At 38.6% G+C, this 15,286-nt stretch overlaps 1 long non-coding RNA gene across 1 annotated transcript; it reads left to right on the forward strand.

The window, feature by feature from the left end:
• The first annotated feature begins 1,430 nt into the window (after positions 1-1,430).
• Positions 1,431-14,158, forward strand: LOC128315588 (uncharacterized). Its single transcript, XR_008298495.1, has 2 exons — positions 1,431-2,265; positions 14,020-14,158. It is a non-coding gene; the product is annotated as an uncharacterized LOC128315588 (long non-coding RNA).
• The last annotated feature ends 1,128 nt before the right edge of the window (positions 14,159-15,286 follow it).

Raw genomic sequence — 15,286 nt, forward strand, 5'->3', positions numbered from 1 at the left:
TATGTATTAAGGCTTCATGGGATTTAGGGTAAATCTACCTCAGCCTGGCAGTGAGATTATTTGGACAGCATGATCTAGAATTAGGGTCCTGCAGCCCATTCCCGCTCATATCTTTGGCTTACTGAGTGATCTCAGGTGATTCACTTGCTCACATGCAATCTTATTGTCTTGGTTTGTCCTGGAAAACAGTGATTTTTTTTTTCTGTCAGTGTGGCTGCAGGAATAACTATTTTTAAGATATGTACTATCTTTCCTTGGCAGAAAGCTGTACCAGTACACCATATTACCACATTTTTCATCCTAAATTCATCTTTTTAGTGACCTCAGACTCAGTGGAGTGAAGGCTCAAATTTTAAGTCATCGTTTCATGTCTTTACATATCCATCAATATAACAAAGGGAGAGAGAAAAGCCTTTGTTTTGAAAAGCTGTAAATTCTCAACAAAACCCATTTAATAAAAACCGTGCATTGTTATAGAAACTAAAGTGTTATCAGATAGCAGTTCAGTAAGAACAAAAAGTAAAAAGCAAAGTTTTACAGCAAGTATTTCTAGGGTGACTTCAATATAAATTTAATGAAATGTAGGCGTAAAAGGGTCTTGGTTAAAGTAAGGCCGAAATGCGGTGAACCAGTGTAGCTTATTAGACTGAATAAGAGCTTATTTAGACCAGGTTTATTTAGACCGAATAAGAGACCTATAGAATTCTTATGCTTTGCTCTCATACATCAAATATCCCAAATGCTAGTTTTAGTTTTTTGAGGAAATATGGTTACTTTTTTTAGTTTTACCTCAAAATCGCTTGTTAGATCAGTTTTGAACCTGATTGATATGTATTCTTATTCAATTCTTATTAACTCCCTAGTGTAAATTGAGACAAAGATTCTGAACACTTGGCCCTCTCACGCTGAACACCTCTCACGCTGTTTGAGACAGAACTGTTTACTTCCTCCTCTAGGTTCCCATGACATAATCCAATATATTTGCCCTTTTACGATCAAAACGAAACTGCCATAGTTGTAGGACTTGGGTGTAAGCCCCAGAAGCACATCCTAAGACAAGACTGGAGTGCCAAGCAGGACAGGGAAGCCAACACAGGGTGCGTTGGCAGGCAGGTTCCCACATTTGGGATATGGTGCACTGCACACCTTAGTGCTGTCCCACTTGGGGACACAAAGCTGGCTGATAATCTAACCTCTTCGTGTTATTGACAGAGCTGGTCTGGAGGCGTTAGTTATCTCCCAGCACCTTCCTCCACCCGGTGCATAGGCTGAGCTCTCCCTCTGGCAGGTGGAGAGGCACAGGTGCTTGCTGTGGGAAGCGGTGGGCAGGTGTGGGAACCTTGACTGATGAAGGGGTAAGGGAGGACACTAACTGCCTCTGCCATATTATGAAGTCACAGTTTCAGTGCTGGAAGGAAATTTTGAGTTTGCCCTACAGGATCCAGTTTCTTTAATTGCAAGATGAGGGTGGTAGACTAAATTCTAGTCACTTTGTCTCTAACTTTTAAATGATTTCATTGGCTATAGATCTTTCATGTATGTGTGATCCTGTGCAAAATCATGTACTGATTTCGATGGGTAGAAGGATATTCGCTAGACACGTGATACAAGTACCAAGAGGCTTACAAATATTTTGGAAATGAACAAGTTCAAATATTTCTGTTCTAGGTTAGCATTAGCAGGGGGGTTTCTGTGCATGCCAATACGTATGATGTGACATAAGTGTGTCTGAATCAAAATACTGCTCTTTTGAGGTGGAGAAGGAAATCTATACTGAATAAAGTCAAGTAGGTGACTTAGTATTTAACTTGGACCTGGTTTTAAAAGTAGTCACAACTCAGGCAATTATTGAAGGTAAACAGAGTGAAAGGTTAGATATTTGAAAATAGCAGGGGAATGATTTTCGATATTTATCTCAGCTCTTCCTTCTTGAAAAGAACCGGGGGAATCAGCGAACAGTGTGCTTTCCCTCAGCGGCCACGTTGAACTTTAAACTTGTGTTTTGTTGTGTCTGCTATTGATCAATGGGGGCAGGAAGATTTATGGGTGCTCGGCTGGGAGCAGCACCGGCCAGAGATGCAGGCAAAAATCCCTCCGTGACTCACTTGTGGGGGCTGCCCTTCCGGAGCCAGGAATATCCGTCAATAAATAGCAAGGCGGGGGGTCAGAGACGCCTCCGAGGAGCCACATCAGCTTCGGCCCATCCCACGAAGGGTGGGGATCCGGCTGCCAGGGGCCCTCTGAGGGCTGAAGATCTGTCCCCAAGTCTGTAAATAGCCCTAGCGTCTCTGCATCACAGACATCGCGGCCTTCCTTCCTTCGCCTTGCGCTCTGAGGGAACAGGATAATTCTAAGCCCATCCGCCTGAAGGTGGTGGCCTCGTGCCAACTTTGGGGAACTTTCCAGTGATCTGAACTTTGAATCATCCTAATGCTACTGCACCGATGTGACTATGTTTGCTGATGTATTTTAAGTGCCTTGAAGGACTAGAGGGGAAAGGTCCTTTTCCTCTGAGCAGTTACCCCCAAAATCGTAGGGATCCTTATACTTCAGTCCTTTTATGAATCATCTGGTGAATTTGTTAAAATGCAGATTTTTGCGCCCTTAACAGTTCCCATGTGGAGCCCAGAAATCTGCATTTCCTAGGTAGATTTTGTGGTGGGTGGTCTAGGACTGCACCTTGAGAAATAGCTTTGTCAGGTGGATCTGGTTCATTTTAACAAAGGAGAAGGGGAGGGAGGATGCCTGTCTCGCCTTTGAGTACAGACCCACAGCTACAAGTAAACTAATTCTTGGATGTCTTTTCGCTGATGTGGGGGAAAACACACCATCTCCCAATTCTTGTTGGAATGTATCTAGGTAAAAATTATGTATTTCACATATTGCATATATCCGGTTAAAAAAAAGCTAGGAGACTTTTCTTAAGCCTATGTACAAATCTAACCCAAGCAAGTAGAGAAAGAAAACCCCCAAACTGCTGATATAATAGATGTCTAAGGCTGTCTTATCACAAACAAGGTTTTGAGATCTAGAAAACGGCAGCATCCTAATGCCGGGAAGGATTCTGAATTCGAAGGTACCGTGAGGCTTGCTAGAGAGGAGAGGAGACCCTGAGGGCAGGGTCTGTATGTATTCAACTCAGAAGGCCCAGACTGTCCGTATTCCATTCTGTTCTGTCCTCTTTGCCCTGCTGCTGTCCTGTCCTTCTCTTGCAAGGAAACAGCCCTTTGTAGCACAGACAACTAGTTGGGACTCCCAGCATGGATGGGTCAGTGTTACAGTTTCCACGTTTGTCATACCTCATCCTGAACTGATTATTATGGAAAATCAGTCAGTTGCTTGCATGGCCTATACTCATGTCCGTACAAAACCATATTGCTTCAGTCTGTTATTTCTCTAGGTTTGTCCTCATTTCAGCTGTTGTTACCAGTATCATGTACTGTGTAAGTAAGAATCTACAGATTCTCAAATTCTTTGGAGTGGCAACACTCAATATTTTGTTTTTGAACGTTCATCATGGACCCTAAACCCCTTTCTTTAAAAAATTTTTTTAATGTTGGGGCACCTGGGTGGCTCAGTCGGTTAAGCATCTGACTTCAGCTTGGGTCGTGTTCTCACAGTTAGTGGCTTTGAGCCCCGCGTCGGGCTCTGTGCTGACAGCTCAGAGCCTGGAGCCTGTTTCAGGTCTGTGTCTCCTCTCTGTTTCTGCCCCTCCCCTGCTCATGGTCTGTCTCTGTCTCTCAAAAATAAATAAACATTAAAAAAATTTTTTCATGTTTATTTATTTTTGAGAGAGAGAGACAGACAGACCATGAGTGAAGGAGGGGTAGAGAGAGAGGAAGACACAGAATCCAAAGCAGTCTCCAGGCTCCGTGCTGTCAGCACAGAGCCCGATGCGGGGCTCAAACCCATAAGCTGTGAGATCATGACCCGAGCTGAAGTTGGACGCTCAACCAACTGAGCCACACAAGTACCCACAGCCCCTTTCAAATGTAACTAGAAAATCTGGGGAGACCCATTGGAATACTTTTGACTGGCTTGGGCTTTTAAAAAGTTTCATCTTCTTTTTGGTATTTTATTTTTTATATAGGTCTATATACTGAACTTCTTTCCACCTGCTTTACATTGTGGAAGTTTATTGTAAATGGGGTTTTTCTTTCGGTTACAGTTTGTTTATTTTAGTTTTAATTGAAGATTAGTGGACATACAATATTATAATAGTTCTGGGTGTACAAGATAGTGATTCGACAAGTATACACATTACTAGATGCTCACTATAACTGTAATTACCATGCTACCATACAAAGTTATTAAAGTATTACTGACTATATTCCCTAAGCTGCACTTTCATCCTCAAGATTTATTTATTCAATAACTGGAAGTTTGTACCTCTTAATCCCCTTTACCAATTTCACCTGTTTCCAACTTCTCTACCCTCTGGTGGTTTAGGTTTTTGGGAATCCAAGGTTAGGATTTCTTTGTTCAATTAAAAGGCTGGTTTGATGCAAGCCATTTCCTAAACTGCAAGAACATGGACAACCCTGTCTACTGGCTGGTTTTGCTGAAACCAAACCCAGTATTGTAATTGTGAGAAGCTAGACTCTGTTGCCTGAGATTAAGGACTGTGTTTAGTTATCTTTATGTGTCCAGTGTCTAGCATAGTGCCGGCTCATACTCAATTCTAATTACGTCCCACTCAAGTTCAGTTAATTGTTGAATGAATCAAACAAACTTTGCAAGCCCTGGTGATTACATCAAGAATATTGGAATAGTAATTTACCAGATGAGAGAGTTAGGCAAATGGGGCAAATAACTAGTATGTATGTCATTGCTCTTGATTCTTGATCACTTAGCAAGATGTGGCTAATGCTTTATAATACCTTTTTTTCTTGGGCCCACTTCTTGATCATTTTAAACCCAGTGCTCTGGAAGAACCACTACCAGTCAATCAATATGGGGTTGGGTGTGGGGGTTAAAGAAAAGGAATATATATTTTTTTGTCAGGTCAGTACTAACGTTTATATAAATTAATACTTTCTACTGTCATAAAGGTGAAAATTCCCTAGACATTAACAGGCTCATATTAATTGCTGATGGCTGTCTCAAGCCCTGTATCAGAATTTTGAGATTGCAGGGAAGAGTCTTAAGAATCAACTAATGAGTTTTGTCCTGGGCACATGAAAGATGAATGGTAACACTCTGCTGGCCATTTTCCATCTGTACCCAGTGATATTTTTAGCCCATAGGCTATCCTGGGCACAAGCAGGGAAATGGGAATAATGGAGCGGGGAAGAGAAGAGAGCAGCAGAGAAGAAACAGAGTGAGAGAGAGAGAGACTTTGAGGGAGAGACATGAAAGAGGGCTATGCAGTGGGCAGTGTGACAATGTGTCACCACCAGGGACTTTTGGCGCTGTGTTGTCATTTCAGTGCCATAGGCTGTCTGTTCCTACATTGAACTGTTATGGGTCTAAATTGCCATTCTGTGCAGCAACTGACACATTCAGAAGAGACTTATATTGTGAATCTAGTAGTCATAATAGCAACGGAATTGAAGAGAGAAGGAGAATGAGGGCTATGGAATTGAGAAGAACTCAGGGGAAATAGTCTTAGAGTGCTTCAACACCCTGCACCCTCTCTGCCCTGCCACCCCCATCCCGGCATTGCTATGGGGATTAGCCAGCAGGACTGAAAAACTCTGGCTCTAAGATTTCATTATTTATTCATCATACTGTGGGAGGCTGTGTGCAAGTTATTGGGACTTATTCAGAGATGAATAAGACCTGTTGTCCACCTGCAGGGGGGGTCCCAATCTGGTAGTAATAAAAGATCCATCAACAACAGCACCCGTTAAAAATGTGAGAAGCATCATGATATATGTATGAACAAAAGCTATTAATTCTGCCTAAGGGGGTTGGGGAATTTCAGCTGTGAAAAATATTTAATAATACTGTACCTTAGGAGATATTTATTTTGATAGATTGTTAGGAAGATAAATAACTTGCTGTTGAAAGAGAGATTCTAATGTAGTATAGAATTGCAAAGTACAAACAGCATACCCCACTGTATTGATGGATTTATTAGGAAGAGCCGGTGACACTTGAGCATGTCTTCCCTCTTAAAAATAATGTACGATACATGTACATTAAATTTAATGAAGCAAACCAAAAGACATGGATCGATTTGCTGGTTGATAAAAGACAAAGTGCTTTTTCTACAGTAGCCAATCTAAATGTTTGCTGATTGGAGTTGAATTTCTTAATGAAAAAGCCTTATTGCTCAAGATGACCCCAGAATACTTGTGTTTAATATCAGTACTCTAGTGATTCCTAAAGGTAAGTAGTTAAAAATAATCTAATCTTATTTACGTGAGGCCATCTAATCAGTTTGGGTCTGGTAGGTGTTAGTTTTTGCAGGCCTAATTGCTCATTGGACCATCCACTGGAGTCAGAAGAAGCACAGACAAAGGGAATCTATTCTGTAAGAATGTGCTTATATTGCAGACCTATCACCCATTGTGGATTTTCATTAAGTGGACTTTGCAGTGGGTGGTTCTGCTTTATATGTCCAGTGGTTGCTCTATTGATCTTCTCAGGGGGCTGGCAGGCATTTCACGGTTTAGGATTGCCTGAAACATTTGGAAGGAATGTTTAATTTTAGCACTGTTTTCTAGACCCATTCTATTACCTGCTATGAAGCCAGAGCATCAGTCCCCAAGGAGCTTACACTAATTAAAGGGCAAGGTTCAAGAGAACATGCTTCTTGTTTCACCAAAAACCTTTTATATGAAATAATAGCCCTGAGTGCATGGATAAACAGTCCAATAAAGACTGTGGGTAATTTCAGTTTATATGGTGAGAGGCTGAACTAGTCTTTTGGGAAGAAAAACTTGAATGCGATCAATGTGTAGATATCATTTGCAGTAGGTTCTTTAGACCCGGCACTAAATATTACTCAAAATAGGAAGTATCAGTTTGGTCAGAATCCATTATAGATTTAATTGGGAACCAGATGTGTGCAAGAAATTATGGGCTGACAATATAAACATTACAAAAAGTTCAAAAAGTCTTCAAATCTGAGAAATTCAGACCATTCAGGGACTGACAAAAGAGATTTGAATCTATAGAGTACTTTGGAGTTAACTCACGGTGGTTTTGTTTCTTAACCCTTCTGATAAAAAAAGAAAAATTCTCTTCTGAGATTGTACTGTCAGATATGGTGAGTTTATTTCTCTTTTTATATGATTACTTTCTGTTTATTAGCCTTTATGTTTTTAAACTTATCCCCAAATATGAGCAAATGTAGCTTATGTTTCTCTTGAGAAATGAACAGAGCAAAACAGACTATTCTTTTTCCTTTTTTTCTTCCTTGAATTTCTAACAAGACAGATTAATTTTTTTTCGGTCTAAATGAATCAACCTTTACTATAGAGTTATCATGTCAGAGATAGAAAGGTTGTCAAGCAAAGCCCTGTATGATATAGTCTGTAATAGAGTAATCCGATCTCAGACATAGTGAAATACTTTATTTTTATAGTAAACTTGGAATTTGGGGCATAGGAGTTATGGTACTTATATTGTAATAATTGTCATTTTGGGTTAAAGTCCAATTGCTTGATCCCACTATTATAATACATTTAGATAAATTTAGACAAAGTAATTTTATGACAAAAAAATGATCACTTTCAGCTTAACGATTATGAAGATATTTCAAACTAGCAATCTACAGACCAAATCCAACCTATAGACTCAAAAATAGATTTATAAAAAGTTGAAAAGGCATTTTTTGGTTGTATAGGGAAAGGCAAATCTCTTTTCCACCATTGTCCCCAGCTGAGAAACAAATCAGTTTCTTATGTATCCACCAGAGACAGTTTGTGTGCCTGTGTATATAAACAAATATGTGCGTCCATTCCCAAATATTGAACCCTGACTTTATACCACTGTTCTATGCCACTTTTTTCTTTCTTCCTTCCTCCCTCCCTCCCTCCCTCCCTCCCTTCTTACCTTCCTTTCCTTTCTTACCATTATATCTTGGAGCTCATTCCATCTTAGTACATTATTTTTCTTTCTGATTTTATTGTATGCATCTATCAAAATTTGTTTAATGATTTCCCTGTTAATGTCCATTTTGGTTGTTTGCAAATGTTTGCTAAGTTTTGTGTGACTATAAGTACCTTTGTATAAGTACCACATCAGAGATGCCAGTAATATATCTATCTGTAGGATATATTTCTGGAAGTGAAGTCGCTGAGTTGGAGGATAAGGACTGTTGTAATTATGCTATTGTTAAATAGTCCTCCATGGTGGTTGAATGAATGTGGCTTCCCAGCAGCAATGCATGAGAGTGCCTTTTCCCTCCCCTTCCCAGCCCAGTGAGCTATCTCACTTTTTGATCTTTGCCAGTACAAGTGAAAAATATCATCTCGTTGTTTTATTTAGCATTTTTTAATGAATTTTTTTAATGTTTATTTTAGAGAGAGAGAGAGAGACAGAGACAGAGCGTGGGTGGGGGAGGGGCAGAGAGGGAGGGAGACACAGAATCTAAAGCAGGCTTCAGCTCTAAGCTGAGAGCCCGATGTGTGGCTCCAACTCACCAACTGTGAGATCATGACCTGAGCTGAAGTTGGACACAACCGACTAAGCCACCCAGGAGCCCTAGCATTGAGGTTTAGTAACTTCATATGTCCAGGAGCCATTTTGACTCTCTCCTCTGCGAACTGTTCATAGCCTTTTAAACTTCAGTTGTTGGTCTTTCACATGTCAAGTTGTAGAGGCTCCTTTTAATTTAGCAATATTAGCGATTGGGATATGTGTGTAAATATGTTGTGTGTTTTTCTTTTTTACCTTTTTCCCCCTTGTATTTTGCCTTTGCCATGTGGAAATTTGTGTTTTGCATATTTTGTTTTATTTCTTAATTTTTATTTTATTTTTTATGTTATTTTTAAGAGCGAGCAAGACAGAGCATGAGCAGGGGGAAGGGCAGAGAGAGAGGGAGACAGAATCTAAAGCAGGTTCCAGGCTCTGAGTGGTCAGTAGAGAGCCCACATGGGGCTCGAACTTGCAAACCAGGCAATCATGACCTGAGCTGCAGTTGGACCCTCAACTGACTGAGCCACCCAGGTGCCCCAATTTCTCTCTTTTTTAAATGAAATTAGTTTACTTTAGATTTTCCATTTCCTTTGTCAGTTTTGGTAAACGGCCTTTTCTAGATAGTTGTCTATTTCATACAGGCTTTTAAATTGATTTCCATAGAATTCACCACATTCTATGAAAATGAATCTTGTTACCACCTCACCCCATTCAGAATGTCTAAAATTAACTCAGGCAAGGACAGATGTTGGCAAGGTTGCAGAGAAAGAGGAACCCTTTGCACTGCTGGTAGGAATGCAAACTGGTGCAGTCACTCTGGAAAACAGTATGGAGGTTCCTCAAAAAATTAAAAATAGAACTACCCTATGACCCAGCAATTGCACTACTAGGTATTTATCCAAAGGATGCAGTTATGCTGTTTTGAAGGAGCACATGCCCCCAGTGTTTATATAGCAGCACTATTGACAATAGCCGAAGTTAGCCAAAATATGGAAAGAGCCCAAATGTCCATTGACAGGTGAACGGATAAAGATGTGGTACACACACACACACACACACACACACACAAACACACAATGGAGTATAACTCAGCAATCAAAAAGAATGGAATCTTGCCATTTGCAACAACATGGATGGAACTAGAGTATATTATGCTAAGTGAAATCAGTCAGTCAGAGAAAGACAAATGTCATAGAACTTCACTCATTGGTGGAATTTAAGATACAAAACAGATGAACATAAAGGAAAGGAAGCAAAAATTATATAATAAGAGGGAGGGGGACAAACCTTAAGAGACTCCTAAGTATAGAGAACAAACTGAGGGTTGCTGGAGGGGAAATGGATTAAATGGGCAAAGGGCATTAAGGAGACACTTGTAGGGATGAGCCCTGGGTGTTATATGTAGGGGATGAACACTGGATTCTACTGAAATCATTATTGCACAATATGCTAACTAATTTGGATGTAAATTCAAACAAATAAAAAAAGAAAATAAAAAAAAGAAAATGAATCTCGTGATTCTTTAAATTCTTCTGTTTGCATTTCCATTTTATCATCTTTTTTGTTTATACAATTTTTCTTCTTTGTTTTTTTTCTTGATGTTACTTAATTATTCACCCTTCCTCTTCCTTCATAAAAAGAGTTTTTGTATCTATTTATAAGTTCTACTGTATGTTTCTAACTTATTAATTACTATTATATAGTCTTCATTAATTCCTTTTATATGTTTTTCTTCTGTCAATTTTCCTGATCTCTATATAACTTTTAATGTTGGACGCTTGTGCCTTTTGCCTTTATTCTTTATTATTCAAATAGGCATTTAAGGCTATCAGTTTTTCTCTCAGCACCGCTCATTCTGATACGTTGCAGCATCCTAAAACATTGTTTTCCAGAAATTTGTAATTGTGCTTTTTAGTTACTTTTTCTTTCTTTCTTTTTTTTTTTAAGAGAGAGAGAGCATGGACAGGAGGGAGGCAGAGGGGGAGAGAGAGAATCTTAAGCAGTCTCCACACAGAGCCCGATGTGGGGCTTGATCCCACGGCCCTGGGATCATGACCTGAGTCAAAATCAAGAGTTGGACAATCAACTGACTGAGCCACCCAGGATCCCCTTTAGTTACTATTTTACTCAAGAATGGTTTAAGGGACAGTTTTACTATTTCTAGATGGAATTGTGATTTCTACATTTCCCAACTTGCAATGTTATCTTTGGGGTCTAATATGTTGTTAAATTTTTGTGAATGTTTATGTTTATGTAAAATGAAGATATAGTCTCAGTTTTCCAGGGTGCAGAACTTTATATTTATCAGTTAGATCTCTGTTGTTAATCTTTATTTTATTCTTCTATAACTCTACTTATTTTTCCTCTACACAACTTGTCAACAAAAAGAGAGGACTTCAAATCTCTCACTACTAATGTGTTTCTTGGTATTTTTCTTTGAATCTCCTATAATTTCTTCTCTATTTCTGATGCTGCTGTTATTTGGTGCAGAAATATTTGTAGCAGTTGTATTTCCATTGTAGATTTTACATAGTGTCATTACAAGTAGATTTATTTGTCTTGTTTAATGCTTTTTGCTCTGGATTCCATTCTGACAGTTAAAATTCTAAGCCCTGCTCTCTTTTTATTTGCTTTTGCTTGTTAAATGCTGTCTATCTTGGGGCGCCTGGGTGGCTCAGTCGGTTAAGCATCCCACTTTGGCTCAGGTCATGATATCCATATGTGAGTTCAAGCCCCACGTCAGGCTCTGTGCTGACAGCTTAGAGCCTGGAGCCTGCTTTGGATTCTGTGTCTCTCTTTCTGTCCCTCCCCTGCTCTTGCTCTGTTTCTTTCTCTCTCAAAAATGAAATAAAAACATGAAAAAAAGTTTTTTTAATGCTATGTCTTTATTTTTACTTTCTGAATCACTTTAAGTTTTCATCTATATAGAATTGGGTTTTGATTTGTGACTCAGGTTTTGTCTTTCATCAATTAGTGCAGGCCATTTAGTTTTATCGATATGACCTGTATATTTGGTCTGGGTTCTGTCAATTTAGTTCATGCTATCTTTTCTACTTTGAAGAGACTTTTACTTTGTAGCCTGTTTTCATTCAATTTGCCTCGTGTAGTTTTTTTTTGATATTAAGAAGTTTGCATATTTGTTCTAGTTACCTTTTAATTATAGTTTTATATAGTATCTTTAGTTCCTCCATGTTTTTAGACTGTACTTATTAGTTTTCTACTATATACAATACTGAAATTTGTGTGTTCCCTCTTCCTTCCCCTTCTCTTCTTTTACTTTATTAACTTATTTCAATCAATACTGCTAGCTTTTTTAGTGTCTCCCTTTGAGTAGCTAAGTATGTTTAAGTTTGTATTATTTGACTCTGTTACGTTTGAGATCCTTTGATTTCCAGGTATTAAAGATGAGGCCATCAAAAAACTTACCGTCTGTTTTCACAATCCTGTCACAATTTTAAATAGTTGTATCATGTTAAAATATTCTTTCTTTGATTTATAATGAAATATATTAATTGTTCATCATCATTCTCTTGCTTACTTTCCCAAGCTGTATTTTGGTTGGATGAAACTTGTCATCTAATGGTTTTCTTAAGGAAGAATCATGGCAATATTACCAGAATTTTTACATATTTTAAGTGGTTTGACTGATGCTTTTATAGAATATGAAAGATAGATTGCATATAAATTCCACAGCTCACAATTCTTTCTTGGTAATGTTATAGGTATTGATTTGCTGGGTTTTGGCATTGGACTCTATGGATAAATCTAGATCAGTCTTATTTTTTTTCTCCCATCATATCTATTGCTTGATATTTTTGCCTGTCTGTTTCCAAAATTTTGTACTTATTTTGGAAATTCAATGACTTTTCTAGGATATGTCTCCATTTTGATCATTCTGGATGAATTGTTCCTGGGTCAGTGTATGTCCTTTTCCTCTAAAGGAAAAATTCATGAGATTAAGCATGTTGTATTTGTTATAAAACATATTATTTAAAATGTAAACAGCATTCTACCAATGCATAATCAAAGCCTACATTTCCATTAGCACTAAAATACTCAAATTGAGGCACCTGGCTAGCTCAGTAGGTTGGACATCTGACTTTGGCTCAGGTCATGATCTCGAGGTTTGTGAGTTAAACCCTGCGTTGGGCTCTGTGCTGGCAGCTCAGGGCCTGGAGACTGCTTCAGATTCTGTGTCTCCCCCTCTCTCTGCCCCTCCCATGATCATGCTCTGTCTCTCTCTGTCTCTCAATAATAAAGCGTTAAAAATTTTGCACTTGTTAATGTCTATCTATATGAATGGTAGGTACATGTTTATAGGTCTAGTCTATCCAACAAAAGTTTGAAGGCCACCTGTGGTAATGGTAGTTGATCCACATCATTCCAGATCTTTCTGTGCTTTATTTTGTCCAATCTTCAAGACAACCCTATGTGTAAATTCTATTATTATCCCTATTTTGTAGAGGAGAGACTGAGACTTAGAAGAGACAGGTAGCTTGCCCATGTTAGTAAAAGGTAGAGCCAGGATATAAACCTAAACCAACTGACTCATAACCACTAGATCATCCAGTTGTCTAGCTATTTAGATACCTCTCTTGATGCTTAACTATTATTCAATCTATCATTGTATTATTCTTATGAAAACTATGTACTTAAAGGTTTTTGAGTTTTAGATCCAATTAGTTCTCAACGAGAGGTGATTTTATTTCCAGGAGACATTTGTCTGTACGTCCTGAATGTCTGAAACTTTTTTGGCTGTTATAACTGGGGCAAGAGGTGGTGCTTTTAGGTTGAGTAGAGAGCCAGGGATGCCATTAAACATTCCACAAAGCATAGGACAGCCTTCACAACAAAAATTATACAGCCCAAAATGTTGATAGAGCTGCTGTTGAGAAAATAGGACTTAGATGCTGATTTTCTTGAGGGAAGTCTTTTTATACGTGTATAACTTTGTGTAATTTAATATGCTATAACAGAGAAGATGCATAAAAATGCAACTATGATTTTTAACAAAAATAATATTTAGGTGTATTTTTTAAAGTTCTAGTACTCTTTAGAATTTTATTCCTTCAGTGCCAAAAAGGACAAGCAACCAGGCATACCTTATTCAAGATTTGACCTGGTTTTTAAAAAATTGCTTCTTTTTTCTGTCCCTGATGTAGTTTTATACCAATAAATATTTCAGGAATAGTGGTCTCATCATTGAGTTCAAGGGAGGCTGTTCATTAAGGAACTTCATCCCCATTACTGATGAAGAGCTCCAAATTAATTATTTCCTGATTGCATAGTACAGTATTTATGAAAATTAATAAGAGTTGTTCATTGTTCTTTGGAGGTGGAGAAAGAGGTTGTTAGAATAATGAAATTGGACAGTTGTCAGAGTTTCTATTTAAAAGAGCATGTTATTAATTAGTCTTTCTCTCCTTGCAGGGAATGAGATCAACACTGACTGAAATTTGCTCAAGATCACTTTCCTTCAGAGAAGCTTACCTGTCGATTTCACCCCACACTTTGGAGCAACCAAGAACAATTATGCACTATAGTTATAATAAAGTCTGGTCACCTCAAAGTCAAGGCCCACTGCCAAAATGATAATTTAAGAATTTCTCTTCCTCTCTTTCTCTCTCTATCCCTCCTCTGTCTCCCCCCACTCCCCCCCCCCTCCCTGCCACCCCCACAAGTCACATGTATCCAAAGCAAGAACTTGTATTTATTGCCTCTGGATAGTGGTGTGGAGGTATGTCACAGTATTCTAAGCACAAAAACTTTTAAAAAGTAATTTAGTGATATGTCTAACAGAGAAGTACCTAATATCTGGCTTCAATATTCAAAACTGTATCTTTGCCATTCCCCTGTAGTACAATACCAGAAGCTACCAGCCAAATACTTGGGACATTTTAAAAACATTTCAGGAAAATGATTCCTGTTATAGGCTTTCATGAGCTCACAAAATGTTTTTTTTTTAAACTGGTGATAAATCTTTCTTATCTTAATGAGCTCTCTTAGTAATTTAAGGAAACTGATTTAGAAAGGATGAATTGTGCATTTTAGAACAAAAATATGAGCATAACTAAGGTGTTTATCAGTATGAATTCCTCAGAGAGCTGGTAAATGCTCTTCCTAACAAATTTTCCAGCTAAAGGTTCCCATTAGCAGCTGTTGGGTCGTTAATTGTCTTTCTTCAACAAGTAGTCACGGGAAGGTTTCATGGCACCAGAGTTCTTTCTGTGTGTCTCCTCCATCCAAATTCAAAGGCATCATTAGAACATCTGGAGGACAGTATGACAGATAGCACAATCCTTCTGGTTCTTGTACTTCCACGTGTCTCTTGGTGTCTTCTTAATTAGGACGCAAAGTAAAAGTGACAGAATTGTTGCTGGTGAACAGGCAGCAGCTGGCACCTCCATGAGAGGGGGCAGATTTAGCAATCGGGGGTGTAGCATAATAATTCATATGCCCTGACAGACAGGAACACTTTTGAAAAGGAATGTTGCAAGGTTCTTTGCTAGTATGATGTAATTTCCTTGCTATGTTTTGCAGGCTTGTGTGATGAGCATAAATGGGGCTACTCAGGTCCTGCCAGATCTCTAACTTCTGAAGCACTCAGAACTGAGTTCAGAGGAGTTGAGTTTCTTTAGGAGATAGTGGGGAGAATTGAGATATTTCTTTGGGAAGGATAACATGCAGTAAAAATACT

Source organism: Acinonyx jubatus, chromosome B2 (genome assembly GCF_027475565.1).
Source record: "Acinonyx jubatus isolate Ajub_Pintada_27869175 chromosome B2, VMU_Ajub_asm_v1.0, whole genome shotgun sequence".
NCBI lineage: Eukaryota > Metazoa > Chordata > Mammalia > Carnivora > Felidae > Acinonyx > Acinonyx jubatus.